Source organism: Heptranchias perlo, chromosome 16 (assembly GCF_035084215.1).
Source record: "Heptranchias perlo isolate sHepPer1 chromosome 16, sHepPer1.hap1, whole genome shotgun sequence".
In the NCBI taxonomy this organism is placed as follows: Eukaryota; Metazoa; Chordata; class Chondrichthyes; order Hexanchiformes; family Hexanchidae; genus Heptranchias; species Heptranchias perlo.
This window is the reverse complement of record NC_090340.1, coordinates 6,756,721-6,773,276: the sequence shown is the minus strand read 5'-3', so window position 1 is coordinate 6,773,276 and position 16,556 is coordinate 6,756,721. Positions and strand designations below refer to the sequence as shown.

The 16,556-nt window shown below is 56.3% G+C and overlaps 1 pseudogene; it reads left to right on the top strand.

The window, feature by feature from the left end:
- Window positions 1-288: 288 nt before the first annotated feature.
- The window catches only part of LOC137333464 (transmembrane protein 64-like), a 39,023-nt pseudogene continuing 22,755 nt past the window's right edge, over window positions 289-16,556 (top strand).

Sequence of the window (16,556 nt, the reverse complement as noted above, 5' to 3'; positions counted from 1 at the left end):
CCAATCACAGCGACAAAGAGGCGGGGCGATTTCCCTGTAAGCAAATTACAATGAGCCGCGTGTGAGTGACAGAAGGTCTAGCCAATCGGTGACGGGAAGCGGTAAGGTGATTGACAGGGAGGTAGAGGGCGGGATTCCGTGATTGACAGGGAGGCGGTCCAATCAGAGTGGGGGCGGGGAATCGGGTCCGCGGGACGGTGATTGACAGGACGCTGGTCCAATGGAAAGGTGGGGTGTGGGGGTAGAGGGCGGGGCGGGGCGGGCGATGCCACATCAGGGCGAGCTCAGAGCGGGCCAGTGAGATCGGGCCAGGCGGCGATGCCGGACAGAGGCACGGCCATGGGGCAGCCGGGGGCGGGCGAGCTGCTGGCAGGCTCGCCGAGCCCGAGCCCGGGGCCGGGGCCGGGGCCGGGCCGGGGGTGGTGGTGCTGGAGCCCCAGGCTGGGGCCCGGCACTGCCCCCTGCTGGCTGGGCCGGAACCTGCTGCTGGTTGCCCTGGTGACGGCGCTGGCCAGCCTGGTGCTGTGGGGAGCCCGCCGCCACCTCCGGGAGCTGCTGGCGTGGCTGGAGAGGCAGGACATCAGCCTGGGCCTCCTGCTCTTCACCCTGGGCTTCGCCCTCATCTCCTTCCCCTGGAGCTGGGGCTACACCGTGCTGAGCCTGGCGCCCGGCTACCTGTACGGCTTCCAGCGGGGGCTGGCGGTGGTGGTGTTCGGGGTGGCGGTGGGCACCGTCCTGGCGCACCTCATCACCAAGCGCTGCCTGCTGCGATACATGACCGCCCTGGTGCGAGGGACGGCAGGCTCAGCGCCATCATCCGAGTGCTGGACGGGGCCAGCGGGCTCAAGGTGGTCTTCCTGGCGAGGCTGACTCCCATCCCCTTCGGGCTCCAGAACGCGGTCTTTGCTGTAAGTAAACACTTGGGGTTATTGTTACCCCCCCGGATCTCTGTACCCCCCCCCCGGGATCTGTGTACCCCCCCCCCGGGATCTCTGTAACCCCCCCTCCCCCCGGGATCTCTGTAACCTCCCCCCCCCGGGATCTCTGTAACCCCCCCCCCGGGATCTCTGTACCCCCCCCCGGGATCTCTGTACCCCCCCCCCGGGATCTCTGTACCCCCCCCCCCGGGATCTCTGTACCCCCCCCCCCCCGGGATCTCTGTACCCCCCCCCCGGGATCTCTGTACCCCCCCCCCCCCGGATCTCTGTACCCCCCCCCCGGGATCTCTGCACCCCCCCCCCCGGGATCTCTGTACCCCCCCCCCCCCCGGGATCTCTGTAACCCCCCACCCGGGATCTCTGTAGCCCCCCCCCCCCGGGATCTCTGTACCCCCCCCCCGGGATCTCTCTAACCCCCCCCCCCGGGATCTCTGTAGCCCCCCCCCCCCCGGGATCTCTGTAGCCCCCCCCCCCCCCCCCGGGATCTCTGTACCCCCCCCCCCCCCCCCAGGATCTCTGTGACCCCCCCCCGGGATCTCTGTAACCCCCCCCCCCCCCCCGGGATCTCTGTAACCCCCCCCCCCCCCCCCCGGGATCTCTGTAACCCCCCCCCCCCCCCCCGGATCTCTGTAACCCCCCCCCCCCCGGGATCTCTGTAACCCCCCCCCCCCGGGATCTCTGTACCCCCCCCCCCGGGATCTCTGTACCCCCCCCCCCGGGATCTCTGTACCCCCCCCCCCCGGGATCTCTGTACCCCCCCCCCCGGGATCTCTGTAACCCCCCACCCGGGATCTCTGTAGCCCCCCCCCCCCGGCATCTCTGTAACCCCCCCCCCCCCCCCCCGGGATCTCTGTAACCCCCCCCCCGGGATCTCTGTAACCCCCCTCCCCGGGATCTCCCCCCCCGGGATCTCTGTAACCCTCCCCCCGGGATCTCTGTAGCCCACCCCCCGGGATCTCTGTAACCCCCCCCGGGATCTCTGTAACCCCCCCCCCCGGGATCTCTGTACCCCCCCCCCCCCCCGGATCTCTGTAACCCCCCCCCCCCCCCCCGGGATCTCTGTAGCCCCCCCCCCCCCCGGGATCTCTGTAGCCCCCCCCCCGGGATCTCTGTAGCCCCCCCCCCCCCCCGGGATCTCTGAAACCCCCCCCACCCGGATCTCTGTAACCCCCCCCCGAACCCCCCCCCTGATCTCTGTAACCCCCACCCCTTGATCTCTGTAAGCCCCCCACCCCGGATCTCTGTAACCCCCCCCCCGACCCACCCCCCCCCGGATCTCTGAAACCCCCCCCACCCCCGGATCTGTAACCCCCCCCCCCCCCGGTATCTCTGTAACCCCCCCCCCCCCCCGGATCTCTGTAACCCCCCCCCCCCCGGATATCTGTAACCCCCCCCCCCCCCCGGGATATCTGTAACCCCCCCCCCCCCCGGGATCTCTGAACCCCCCCCCCCCCCGGGATCTCTGCAACCCCCCCCCCCCCCCGGGATCTGCAACCCCCCCCCCCCCCCGGGACTCTGTACCCCCCCCCCCCGGGATCTCTGTAACCCCCCCCCCCCGGGATCTCTGTACACCCCCCCCCCCGGGATCTCTGTACCCCCCCCCCCGGATCTCTGTAACCCCCCCCCCCTGGACTCATATTACCCCCCCCCCTTCCCCCCCCTGGGATCTCTGTAATCCCCCCCCCCCTAACCCCCCCCGGGATCTCTGTAATTCCCCCCCCCCCCCCCGGATCTCTGTAACCCCCCCCCCGGATCTCTGCAACCCCCCCCCCCCCCCGGATCTCTGTAATCACCCCCCCCCCCCGGATCTCTGTATCACCCCCCCCCCCCCCCCCCGGGATATCTGTAACCCCCCCCCCCCGGGATCTCTGTAACCCCCCCCCGGATCTCTGTAATCTCCCCCCCCCCCGGATCTCTTAATCCCCCCCCTGGGATCTCTGTAATCCCCCCCCCGGGATCTCTGTAATCCCCCCCCCCGGGATCTCTGTAATCCCCCCCCCCCCCGGGATCTCTGTAATCCCCCCCCCCCCCCCCGGGATCTCTGTAATCCCCCCCCCCCCCCCCCGGGATCTCTGTAATTCCCCCCCCCCCCCCCCCCGGGATCTCTGTAACCCCCCCCCGGGATCTCTGTAACCCCCCCGGGATCTCTGTAACCTCCCCCCCGGGATTCTGTAACCCCCCCCCCCCGGGATCTCTGTAACCTCCTCTGCCGCCCCCCCCCCTGGGATCTTTGCGCTCCTCCAACCCTGGCCTCTTGTCCATCCCTCACTCCCTTCACCCCACCATTGGCGCCGTGTCTTCAGCTGTCTGGGCTCTAAGCTCTGAATTCCCCTCCCTAAACCTCCTCGCCTCTCTCTTGCTTTAAGACGCTCCTTAAAATCTTAACGCAGTGACCAAGCTTTTGGCCAGCTCTCTTTATGTGTCTTGGTCACTCAGATAACACTCCTGTGAAGCACCTTGGGACGTTTTACTATGTTAAAGGTGTTATATAAATGCAAGTTGTTGTTGAAAAAGTGCAGGCTGTTTGGGGATATCAGAATAACCTTGACAACTGAGACTGTGAATTCATAGAAAGGGCCAGTCACCAGTCATCAGCCTCTTCATTCAACCCAATGATTAAGGCATTGTGTGATGAGGAGAGCCCAGGGTTTGATCCTTCATCCATGCTGAGTAGTGATCTTAGGTGGGCAGCAGTTGAGGCGTTACATTTGGTCTCTGCTAAGATGGGGAGCGGGAAAAAAAGTCAGCTGGCATCCCTGTCATTCAGTACCCGCTCCCCTCTGCATCGGGTGGGAAGTACAGGAGCGTGAATGTCAGACGAGGACAGTGTTAGGTTCAGCTGTGATTTCCCCCTCGGTTGAATAGCCTGTTGGTACTCACACATGAGGAATGGCCACTTGGTCTGAGGTAATTGAAACAGAACGGGCAGCCATGTTACTGTGCCAGATCCACAAAAGAAAAATGGGGAGTAATTCATAACAGAAAGCCCTCAAATTTACTGGTTGCAAACAAAGATCCACTTTGAGCCACGAGCTCACACTGAGGGAGTGCTGAACAGTCAGAAGTGCTGTTTTTCGGATGAGACATTAAACCAACTCTGCCTCTTCAGGTGATCATAAAAGATCCCATGACACTATTCGAATAAGAGAAGGGAGTTCTCCTGTGTCTTGGACAAAATCTATCCTTAACCAACATCACCAAGACAGATTATCTGGTCACTTATCTCTTTGCTGTTTGTGAGACCTTGCTATGCACAAATTGGCTGCCTTGTTTTTCTATGTTACGATGTGGAGATGCCGGTGATGGACTGGGGTTGACAATTGTAAACAATTTTACAACACCAAGTTATAGTCCAGCAATTTTATTTTAAATTCACAAGCTTTCGGAGGCTTCCACCTTAGTCAGGTGAACGATGTGAAAATGAGATCCTCGAAATGAAATCGCATTTATAATTCACAGAACAATGCTTGGTGAGTACAGACAGTTTTTTCAACTGCCCGTTGCCAAGGCAATCAGTGTGCAGACAGACAGGTGTTACCTGCCAGGTCTCACAGAATATACAAATCACCAAAAAAAAACAACAAACAAAAAAAAACAGAGATAGAGAGGTAGAAACATAGAAAAGACAGCAACTGACCCGTTATATTAAAAACAGATAACATTTGTTCGCTGGTGGGGTAACGTGTAGCGTGACATGAACCCAAGATCCCGGTTGAGGCCGTCCTCATGGGTGCGGAACTTGGCTATCAATTTCTGCTCGACGATTTTGCGTTGTCGTGTGTCTCGAAGGCCGCCTTGGAGTACGCTTACCCGAAGGTCGGTGGATGAATGTCCATGACTGCTGAAGTGTTCCCCGACTGGGAGGGAACCCTCCTGTTTGGCGATTGTTGCGCGGTGTCCGTTCATCCGTTGTCACAGCGTCTGCATGGTCTCGCCAATGTACCATGCTCTGGGGCATCCTTTCCTGCAACGTATGAGGTAGATAACGTTGGCCGAGTCACAGGAGTATGAACCATGCACCTGGTGGGTGGTGTCCTCGTAGATAACGTTGGCCGAGTCACAGGAGTATGAACCATGCACCTGGTGGGTGGTGTCCTCTCGTGTGATGGTGGTATCTGTGTCGATGATCTGGCATGTCTTGCAGAGGTTACCGTGGCAGGGTTGTGTGGTGTCGTGGACGCTGTTCTCCTGAAGGCTGGGTAATTTGCTGCGAACGATGGTCTGTTTGAGGTTGGGTGGCTGTTTAAAGGCGAGTAGTGGAGGTGTGGGGATGGCCATAGTGAGGTGTTTGTCCTCATTGATGACATGTTGAAGGCTGCGGAGAACATGGCGTAGTTTCTCCGCTCCGGGGAAGTACTGGATGACGAAGGGTACTCTGTTGGTTGCGTCCCGTGTTAGTCTCCTGAGGAGGTCTATGCGATTTTTTTGCTGTGGCCCGTCGGAACTGTCGATCGATGAGTCGAGCGTCATATCCCGTTCTTACTAGGGCGTCTTTCAGCGTCTGTAGGTGTCCATCGCGTTCCTCCTCGTCTGAGCAGACCCTGTGTATTCGCAGGGCCTGTCCATAGGGGATGGCCTCTTTGACGTGGTTAGGGTGGAAGCTGGAAAAGTGGAGCATCGTGAGGTTGTCCGTGGGCTTGCGGTAGAGTGAGGTGCTGAGGTGCCCGTCTTTGATGGAGATTCGTGTGTCCAAGAAAGAAACTGATTCTGAGGAGTAGTCCATGGTGAGCTTGATGGTGGGATGGAACTTGTTGATGTTATCGTGTAGTCATGCACAAGTTCGAGCAGGACTTCTTCACTGCACAAGACCTCCAACCAACACTATACACCAGATACATCGATGACATTTTCTTTCTATGGACCCACGGCAAGGAATCACTAAAGAGACTACACGATAACATCAACAAGTTCCATCCCACCATCAAGCTCACCATGGACTACTCCTCAGAATCAGTTTCTTTCTTGGACACACGAATCTCCATCAAAGACGGGCACCTCAGCACCTCACTCTACCGCAAGCCCACGGACAACCTCACGATGCTCCACTTTTCCAGCTTCCACCCTAACCACGTCAAAGAGGCCATCCCCTATGGACAGGCCCTGCGAATACACAGGGTCTGCTCAGACGAGGAGGAACGCGATGGACACCTACAGACGCTGAAAGACACCCTAGTAAGAACGGGATATGACGCTCGACTCATCGATCGACAGTTCCGACGGGCCACAGCAAAAAATCGCATAGACCTCCTCAGGAGACTAACACGGGACGCAAACAACAGAGTACCCTTTGTCGTCCAGTACTTCCCCGGAGCGGAGAAACTACGCCATGTTCTCCGCAGCCTTCAACATGTCATCAATGAGGACAAACACCTCGCTATGGCCATCCCCACACCTCCACTGCTCGCCTTTAAACAGCCACCCAACCTCAAACAGACCATCGTTCGCAGCAAATTACCTAGCTTTCAAGAGAACAGCGTCCACGACACCACACAACCCTGCCACGGTAACCTCTGCAAGACATGCCAGATCATCGACACAGATACCACCATCACACGAGAGGACACCACCCACCAGGTGCATGGTTCATACTCCTGTGACTCGGCCAACGTTGTCTACCTCATACGTTGCAGGAAAGGATGCCCTGGAGCATGGTACATTGGCGAGACCATGCAGACGCTGCGACAACGGATGAACGGACACCGCGCAACAATCGCCAAACAGGAGGGTTCTCTCCCAGTCGGGGAACACTTCAGCAGTCATGGACATTCATCCACCGATCTTCGGGTAAGCATACTCCAAGGCGGCCTTCGAGACACACGACAACGCAAAATCGTCGAGCAGAAATTGATAGCCAAGTTCCGCACCCATGAGGACGGCCTCAACCGGGATCTTGGGTTCATGTCACGCTACACGTTACCCCACCAGCGAACAAATGTTATCTGTTTTTAATATAACGGGTCAGTTGCTGTCTTTTCTATGTTTCTACCTCTCTATCTCTTTTTTTTGTTTGTTGTTTTTTTTTGGTGATTTGTATATTCTGTGAGACCTGGCAGGTAACACCTGTCTGTCTGCACACTGATTGCCTTGGCAACGGGCAGTTGAAAAAACTGTCTGTACTCACCAAGCATTGTTCTGTGAATTATAAATGCGATTTCATTTCGAGGATTTCATTTTCACATCGTTCACCTGACGAAGGAGGAAGCCTCCGAAAGCTTGTGAATTTAAAATAAAATTGCTGGACTATAACTTGGTGTTGTAAAATTGTTTACAATTTTCTATGTTACAACAGTGATAATACTTCAAAGGTACTTGATTGGCTGCAAAGTGATTTGGGACGCCCTGAGGACGTAGAAGATGTTTTATATATACAAGTTGTTACCTCATTGTTCAATGCAAGAGGGTGAGCACAGTCACATGATGATGGCTGGTGCTTTGTCATAGAATCATAGAATGGTTACAGCACAGAAGGAGGCCATTCGGCCCATCGAGCCCGTGTTGGCTCTTTATAAGAGCAATCCAGTTAGTCCCATTCCCCTACTCTTTCCCCGTACCCTGCAAATTTTTTCGCTTCAAGTATTTATCCAATTCCTTTTTGAAAGCCACAATTGAATCTGCCTCCACCACCCTTTCAGGCAGCGCATTCCAGATCATAACTACTCACTGAGTAAAAAAAGTTTTTCCTCATGTCGCCTTTGGTTCTTTGCCAATCACCTTAAATCTGTGTCCTCTGGTGGTTGACCCTTCCCCCAAATGGGAACAGTTTCTCTTTATTTACTTTGACGAGACCCCTCATGATTTTGAACACTTCTATCAAATCTCCTCTTAACCTTCTCTGCTCTAAGGAGAACAACCAGCTTCTCCAGTCTATCCACGTCTAGTCCCTCATCCCTGGAATCATTCTAGGAAATCTTTTCTGCACCCTCTCTAAGGCCTTCACATCTTTCCTAAAGTGCGGTGCCCAGAACTGGACACAATACTCCAGTTGTGGCCGAACCAGTATTTTCTAACTGTTTTATGAAGGGTTCTTGACCCCAGAGGGCTGTAGACGCTGAGTCGCTGAACATTGTTCAAGGCTGAGATCGATAAATTTTTGGACTCTAGGGGAATCAAGGAATATGGGGATCGGGCGGGAAAGTGGAGTTGAGGTCGAAGATCAGCCATGATCTGATTGAATGGGGGAGCAGGCTCGAGGGCCCATATGGCCTACTCCTGTTCCTATGTCTTATGTTCAACATAACTTCCTTGCTTTTGTACTTTATGCCTATATTTATAAAGCCGAGGTCCCGTATGCTTTTTTAACCATTTTCTTAACCAGTCCTGCCGCATTCGAAGATTTGTGCACATAAACCCCCAGTTCCCTCTGTTCCTGCACCCCCTTTAGAATTGTACCATTTAGTTTATATTACCTCGCCTCGTTCTCCCTGCGTTAAATTTCATCTGCCATGTGTCCGCCCATTCCACCAGCCTGTCTGTCCTCTGAAGTCTATCACTATCCTCCTCACTGTTCACTACACTTCCAAGTTTTGTGTCATCTGCAAATTTTGAAATTGTGCCCTGTATACCCAAATCCAAATCATTAATATATCAAAAAAAGCAGTGGTCCTAGTACCGACCCCTGGGGAACACCACTGTATACCTTCTTCCAGTCCGAAAAACAACCGTTCACCACTACTCTCTGTTTCGTGTCAATTAGTCGATTTTGTATCCATGCTGCCACTGCCCCTTTATTCCAGGGGCTTCAATTTTGCTGCTAAGCCTATTATGTGGCTCTTTATCAAATGCTTTTTGAAAGTCCATATAGACAGCATCATCCTCATTGCCTTCATCAACCCTCTCTGTTACCTCATCAAAAAACTCAAATAAGTTAGTTAAACACGATTTACCTTTAACAAAGCTGTGCTGGCTTTCCTTTGTTAATCCACACTTTTCCAAGTGACTATTAATTTTGTCCTGGATTATGGTTTCTAAAAGCTACCCCACCACCGAGGTTAATCTGACTGGCCTATAGTTGCTGGGTTATCCTTACACCCTTTTTTGAACAAGGGTGTAATATTTGCAATTCTTCAGTCCTTTGGCACCACCCCCGTATCTAAGGAGTAATGGAAGATTATGGCCAGTACTTCTGTAATTTCCACCCTTACTTCCCTCAGCAACCGAGGATGCATCCCATCTGGACCGGGTGACTTATCTACTTTAAGTACAGCCAGCCTTTCTCGTACCTTCTCTTTATCAATTTTAGCCCATCCAATATCTCAACTATCTTCTCTTTTACTGTGACTTTGGCAACATCTTCTTCCTTGGTAAAGACAGATGCAAAGTACTTATTTAGTACCTCAGCCATCCCCTCTTCCTCCATGCGTAGATCTCCTTTTTGTTCCCACTTGCTCATTGGGCAGGAAACATAGTGATCAAGAAAGTTCTCCTGAACATACTTCAGAAATTCCTCCCCCTCTTTGCCCCTTATATTATTACTGTTATCCCAGTCTGTATTAGGATAGTTGAAGTCCCCCATTATCACTTCTCTATGGCTCTTGCACATCTCTGTAATTTCCCTGCAAATGTGCACCTCTATATCCTTCCCACTAGTTGGTGGCCTATAGAATACACCCAGTAGTGTAATGGCACCTCTTTTATAGATTCTGTCCTTGACCCCTCCAGGACATCCTCTCTCTACAGCACTGCAGTATTCTCCTTAATCAATACTGCCACTACCTCTCCTTATTTTCCTTCCCTCTCTTTCCTGAACACCTGGTATCCGGGTATATTTAGTACCCAACCCTGCCCTTTTTTGAGCCAGGTCTCCATTATCGCCACAACATCATATTCCCATGTGGCTATTTACACCTGCAGCTCACCAACCTTATTTACCACACATGCACTGTAAACCTACCTTAGACTTTCTCGTATACTCTCAGTCTAATCCCATCTAAAACCGTACTATTACTCTAGTGCTATCTGTCTCTCCCAATCCTTTGTGCACCTTGTTTCTCCTTTCCCATTGTATATCCTGGTGTCCATCCCCCTGCCAAATTAGTTTAAACCCCTCCCCCCCGCCCACAACACCAGTGAACCTCCCAGTGAGGACATTGATCCCAGCTCCGTTGAGGTGCAACTCCTCCATCTTGAACAGGTCCCTCCTCCCCAGAACTGGTCCCATTGCCCCAAGAATCTGAAGCCCTCCCTCTTGCACCATGTCTCTAGCCATGCATCAACCTGCCTTATCTTCCTATTTCTGTACTCACTAGCGCCTTGCACTGGGAATAATCCAGTGATTACTACCTTTGGGGTCCTGCTCTTTAACTTCCTCCCTAGCTCCTGAAACTCTGACTGCAGGACCCCAATCCTTTTCCTTCCTATGACGTTGGTACCCACATGGACCACGACTTCCAGCTGTTCCCCTTCCCCCCGCAGAATGTTCTGCACCATCTCAGTGATGTCCTTTACTCTGGCACCAGGGAGGCAACACACCATGCGGGACTCACGGACACAGAAACGCCTGTCTGTCCCCCTGACTATGGAATCCCCTTTGACTACTGCATTTCTACACTTCACTGCGCCCCCTGTGCAGTCCTTTGCCCCATGGTGCCGTGCTCAGGACTGCACTCCTTCGAGGTGTCGTCACCCTCACTGGTATTCAATGCTGATACTGGTTTGAGAGTGTCACACACCCAGAAGGTGCCTCTTCCCTTTCGGACGGCCACCCACTTGCTATCCCGAGTTCTCTGTGGCTGCGGGCTGACCACCTCCTGGAACGTACGATCCAGGAAACTTTCAACCTCCCTTATGCTCTGCAGTCACTGCAACTGCCCCTCAAGCTCAGAAACCCTCAGCTTGAGCTCAAGCAACAGGATACATGAAGCGTCCTGAAGTTCCACTTGGGCAGGAATTGCAGGCGATGGGTCCCAGCTGCCCGTCATTATATTTAGAAAACTTTTTTTTTCTAAACTCCCTTTAGATACCCGATTATTATTAATTTATTTACTGTTTACTTCTCCCCGATTAACCTACCTCTTTATTCCGGGTCTCTCCGAGCTCCTCCTCTCTGTTCACTGTGATGCCACTGTCTCTCAGTGAATGGGGAATGGCCTCCTCCACGGTGGGCTCTGCACCACTTCTCTCCGCTCCGCTCCCACTTTTGTATTATACGTTATCTCCTCAGAGTGTTTACAATTAACCACTCGAAGTGGCCACAGGTTTGAGACTGAGCTTCCAAAGAAAATGGCCGACCACCAAGAGATGCTTGATGGGACAACTGACCAACATGGTGCAAGTGAACTCAATGGCGTCCTACTCTATTCAAACTCCCTCTACACCGTCCCATCAAACGTTCCCAGGGCAGGTACAGCACGGGTTAGAAACAGAGTAAAGCTCCCTCTAAACTGTCCCATCAAACACTCCCAGGGCAGGTACAGCACGGGTTAGAAACAGAGTAAAGCTCCCTCTACACCGTCCCATCAAACATTCCCAGGGCAGGTACAGCACGGGTTAGAAACAGAGTAAAGCTCCCTCTACACTGTCCCATCAAACACTCCCAGGGCAGGTACAGCACGGGTTAGAAACAGAGTAAAGCTCCCTCTACACCGTCCCATCAAACATTCCCAGGGCAGGTACAGCACGGGTTAGATACAGAGTAAAGCTCCCTCTACACCGTCCCATCAAACACTCCCAGGGCTGTTAATTTGCTGGCATATACTTCTCCACATAACATTTGTGTATTTAAAGAAACATCAACCAATCTCCCAAGGTATTGCTCATGGTCTGTTATTACTTGTGATGTTGTAAGGTGGAGAGGACCCACAGCTACTGAAAGGATTTGGAAGGATGTTTGTAAGAGATCTGCTCAGAGACAGTGCAGTAAGTGTTTCTGAACTGGTTCCTGGATAAATAAATTGATGGTGGATTGATTGGAGAATGTGAGAGAGGGCAAAGTGAAGGAGGAGGAGGGGGAGAGAGGGCAAGTGAAGGAGGAGGAGGGGGAGAGAGGGCAAAGTGAAGGAGAGGAGGGGGGAGAGAGGGCAAAGTGAAGGAGGAGGGAGGGGGAGAGAGGGCAAAGTGAAGGAGGAGGGGGGGAGAGAGGGCAAAGTGAAGGAGGAGGAGGGGGAGAGAGGGCAAAGTGAAGGAGGAGGAGGGGGAGAGAGGGCAAAGTGAAGGAGGAGGGGGGGAGAGAGGGCAAAGTGAAGGAGGAGGAGGGGGAGAGAGGGCAAAGTGAAGGAGGAGGAGGGGAGAGAGGGCAAAGTGAAGGAGGAGGAGGGGGAGAGAGGGGCAAAGTGAAGGAGGAGGAGGGGGAGAGAGGGCAAAGTGAAGGAGGAGGAGGGGGAGAGAGGGCAAAGTGAAGGAGGAGGGGGGGGGAGAGAGGGCAAAGTGAAGGAGGAGGAGGGGGAGAGAGGGCAAAGTGAAGGAGGAGGAGGGGAGAGAGGCAAAGTGAAGGAGGAGGGGGGGAGAGAGGGCAAAGTGAAGGAGGAGGGGGGGGGGGGAGAGAGGGCAAAGTGAAGGAGGAGGGGGGGGGGAGAGAGGGCAAAGTGAAGGAGGAGGAGGGGGAGAGGGCAAAGTGAAGGAGGAGGAGGGGGAGAGAGGGCAAAGTGAAGGAGGAGGGGGGGAGAGGGCAAAGTGAAGGAGGAGGAGGGGGAGAGAGGGCAAAGTGAAGGAGGAGGGGGGGGAGAGAGGGCAAAGTGAAGGAGGAGGGGGGGGGAGAGAGGGCAAAGTGAAGGAGGAGGAGGGGAGAGAGGGCAAAGTGAAGGAGGAGGAGGGGGAGAGAGGCAAAGTGAAGGAGGAGGAGGGGGAGAGAGGGCAAAGTGAAGGAGGAGGGAGGGGGGAGAGAGGGCAAAGTGAAGGAGGAGGGGGGGGGAGAGAGGGCAAAGTGAAGGAGGAGGAGGGGGGAGAGAGGGCAAAGTGAAGGAGGAGGAGGGGGAGAGAGGGCAAAGTGAAGGAGGAGGAGGGGGAGAGAGGGCAAAGTGAAGGAGGAGGGGGGGGGAGAGAGGGCAAAGTGAAGGAGGAGGGGGGGGGGAGAGAGGGCAAAGTGAAGGAGGAGGAGGGGGGAGAGAGGGCAAAGTGAAGGAGGAGGGGGGGGGAGAGAGGGCAAAGTGAAGGAGGAGGAGGGGGAGAGAGGGCAAAGTGAAGGAGGGGGGGGGGGAGAGAGGGCAAAGTGAAGGAGGAGGGGGGGGAGAGAGGGCAAAGTGAAGGAGGAGGGGGGGGAGAGAGGGCAAAGTGAAGGAGGGGGAGGGGGGAGAGAGGGCAAAGTGAAGGAGGAGGGGGGGGAGAGAGGGCAAAGTGAAGGAGGAGGGGGGGGGAGAGAGGGCAAAGTGAAGGAGGAGGAGGGGGGAGAGGGCAAAGTGAAGGAGGAGGAGGGGGAGAGAGGGCAAAGTGAAGGAGGAGGGGGGGAGAGGGCAAAGTGAAGGAGGAGGGGGGGAGAGAGGGCAAAGTGAAGGAGGAGGGGGGGGGAGAGAGGGCAAAGTGGAGGAGGGGGAGAGAGGGCAAAGTGAAGGAGGAGGGGGGGAGAGAGGCAAAGTGAAGGAGGAGGAGGGGGAGAGAGAGGGCAAAGTGAAGGAGGAGGAGGGGGAGAGAGGGCAAAGTGAAGGAGGAGGGGGGGGGAGAGAGGGCAAAGTGAAGGAGGAGGAGGGGGAGAGAGGGCAAAGTGAAGGAGGAGGGGAGAGAGGGCAAAGTGAAGGAGGAGGGGGGGAGAGAGAGGCAAAGTGAAGGAGGAGGGAGGGGAGAGAGGGCAAAGTGAAGGAGGAGGAGGGGGAGAGAGGGCAAAGTGAAGGAGGAGGAGGGGGAGAGAGGGCAAAGTGAAGGAGGAGGAGGGGGAGAGAGGGCAAAGTGAAGGAGGAGGAGGGGGAGAGAGGGCAAAGTGAAGGAGGAGGGGGGAGAGAGGGCAAAGTGAAGGAGGAGGGGGGGGAGAGAGGGCAAAGTGAAGGAGGAGGAGGGGGAGAGAGGGCAAAGTGAAGGAGGAGGAGGGGGAGAGAGAGGGCAAAGTGAAGGAGGAGGAGGGGGAGAGAGGGCAAAGTGAAGGAGGAGGGGGGGGAGAGAGGGCAAAGTGAAGGAGGAGGAGGGGGGGAGAGAGGGCAAAGTGAAGGAGGAGGAGGGGGAGAGAGGGCAAAGTGAAGGAGGAGGGGGGAGAGAGGGCAAAGTGAAGGAGGAGGGGGGGGGAGAGAGGGCAAAGTGAAGGAGGAGGGAGGGGGAGAGAGGGCAAAGTGAAGGAGGAGGAGGGGGAGACGAGAGGGCAAAGTGAAGGAGGAGGAGGGGGAGAGAGGGCAAAGTGAAGGAGGAGGAGGGGGAGAGAGGGCAAAGTGAAGGAGGAGGGGGGGAGAGAGGGCAAAGTGAAGGAGGAGGAGGGGGAGAGAGGGCAAAGTGAAGGAGGAGGGGGGGGAGAGAGGGCAAAGTGAAGGAGGAGGAGGGGGAGAGAGGGCAAAGTGAAGGAGGAGGGGGGGAGAGAGGGCAAAGTGAAGGAGGAGGGGGGGGAGAGAGGGCAAAGTGAAGGAGGGGAGGGGGGGGAGAGAGGGCAAAGTGAAGGAGGAGGGGGGGAGAGAGGGCAAAGTGAAGGAGGAGGGGAGAGAGGGCAAGTGAAGGAGTAGGAGGGGAGAGAGGGGCAAAGTGAAGGAGGAGGGAGGGGAGAGAGGGCAAAGTGAAGGAGGAGGAGGGGAGAGAGGGCAAAGTGAAGGAGGAGGAGGGGGAGAGAGGGCAAAGTGAAGGAGGAGGAGGGGGAGAGAGGGCAAAGTGAAGGAGGAGGAGGGGGAGAGAGGGCAAAGTGAAGGGAGGAGGAGGGGGAGAGAGGGCAAAGTGAAGGAGGAGGAGGGGGAGAGAGAGGGCAAAAGTGAAGGAGGAGGGAGGGGAGAGAGGGCAAAGTGAAGGAGGAGGAGGGGGGAGAGAGGGCAAAGTGAAGGAGGAGGAGGGGGGAGAGAGGGGCAAAGTGAAGGAGGAGGGGGGGAGAGAGGGCAAAGTGAAGGAGGAGGAGGGGGAGAGAGGGCAAAGTGAAGGAGGAGGAGGGGAGGAGAGAGGGCAAAGTGAAGGAGGAGGGGGGGAGAGAGGGCAAAGTGAAGGAGGAGGAGGGGGGAGAGAGGGCAAAGTGAAGGAGGAGGAGGGGAGGGAGAGAGGGCAAAGTGAAGGGAGGAGAGGGAGGAGGGAGAGAGGGCAAAGTGAAGGAGGAGGGAGGGGGAGAGAGGGCAAAGTGAAGGAGGAGGAGGGGGAGAGAGGGCAAAGTGAAGGAGGAGGAGGGGGAGAGAGGGCAAAGTGAAGGAGGAGGGGGGGAGAGAGGGGCAAAGTGAAGGAGGAGGGGGGAGAGAGGGCAAAGTGAAGGAGGAGGGAGGGGAGAGAGGGCAAAGTGAGGAGGAGGGGGGGGAGAGAGGGCAAAGTGAAGGAGGAGGAGGGGGAGAGAGGGCAAAGTGAAGGAGGGGGGGGAGAGAGGGCAAAGTGAAGGAGGAGGGGGGGAGAGAGGGCAAAGTGAAGGAGGAGGGGGGGAGAGAGGGCAAAGTGAAGGAGGGAGGGGGGAGAGAGGGCAAAGTGAAGGAGGGAGGAGGGGGAGAGAGGGCAAAGTGAAGAGGAGGAGGGGGGGGAGAGAGGGCAAAGTGAAGGAGGAGGGGGGGAGAGAGGGCAAAGTGAAGGAGGAGGGGGGGAGAGAGGGCAAAGTGAAGGAGGAGGGGGGGAGGAGAGGGCAAAGTGAAGGAGGAGGAGGGGGAGAGAGGGCAAAGTGAAGGGAGGGAGGCATGAGGTGGGGGAGAGAGGGCAAAGTGAAGGAGGAGGAGGGGGAGAGAGGGCAAAGTGAAGGAGGAGGGGGGGGAGAGAGGGCAAAGTGAAGGAGGAGGGAGGGGGAGAGAGGGCAAAGTGAAGGAGGAGGGGGGGGAGAGAGGGCAAAGTGAAGGAGGAGGAGGGGGGGAGAGAGGGCAAAGTGAAGGAGGAGGGGGGGGAGAGAGGGCAAAGTGAAGGAGGAGGGGGGGAGAGAGGGCAAAGTGAAGGAGGAGGGGGAGAGAGGGCAAAGTGAAGGAGGGGTAGGGGAGAGAGGGCAAAGTGAAGGAGGAGGGGGGAGAGAGGGCAAAGTGAAGGAGGAGGGGGGGGAGAGAGGGCAAAGTGAAGGAGGAGGGGGGGGAGAGAGGGCAAAGTGAAGGAGGAGGGGGGAGAGAGGGCAAAGTGAAGGAGGAGGAGGGGGGAGAGAGGGCAAAGTGAAGGAGGAGGGGGGAGAGAGGCAAAGTGAAGGAGGAGGAGGGGGGAGAGAGGGCAAAGTGAAGGAGGGAGGAGGGGTGAGAGAGGGCAAAGTGAAGGAGGGGAGGAGGGGAGAGACGGGCACAAGTGAAGGAGGGCGGAGGGGGAGAGAGGGCAAAGTGAAGGGAGGGGAGGGAGAGGGGAGAGAGGGGTGAGCAAATTGAAGGAGGGGGGAGGGGAGAGAGGGCAAAGTGAAGGAGGAGGGGGAGGGGGAGAGAGGCAAGTGAAGGAGGAGGGGGGGACGAGAGGGCAAGTGAAGGAGGAGGGGGGGGAGAGAGGGCAAAGTGAAGGAGGGGGGGAGGGGCAAGTGAAGGAGGAGGGGGGAGAGAGGGCAAAGTGAAGGAGGAGGGGGGGGGAAGAGAGAGAGGGCAAAGTGAAGGAGGGGGAGGGGGAGAGAGGGCAAAGTGAAGGAGGAGGAGGGGGAGAGAA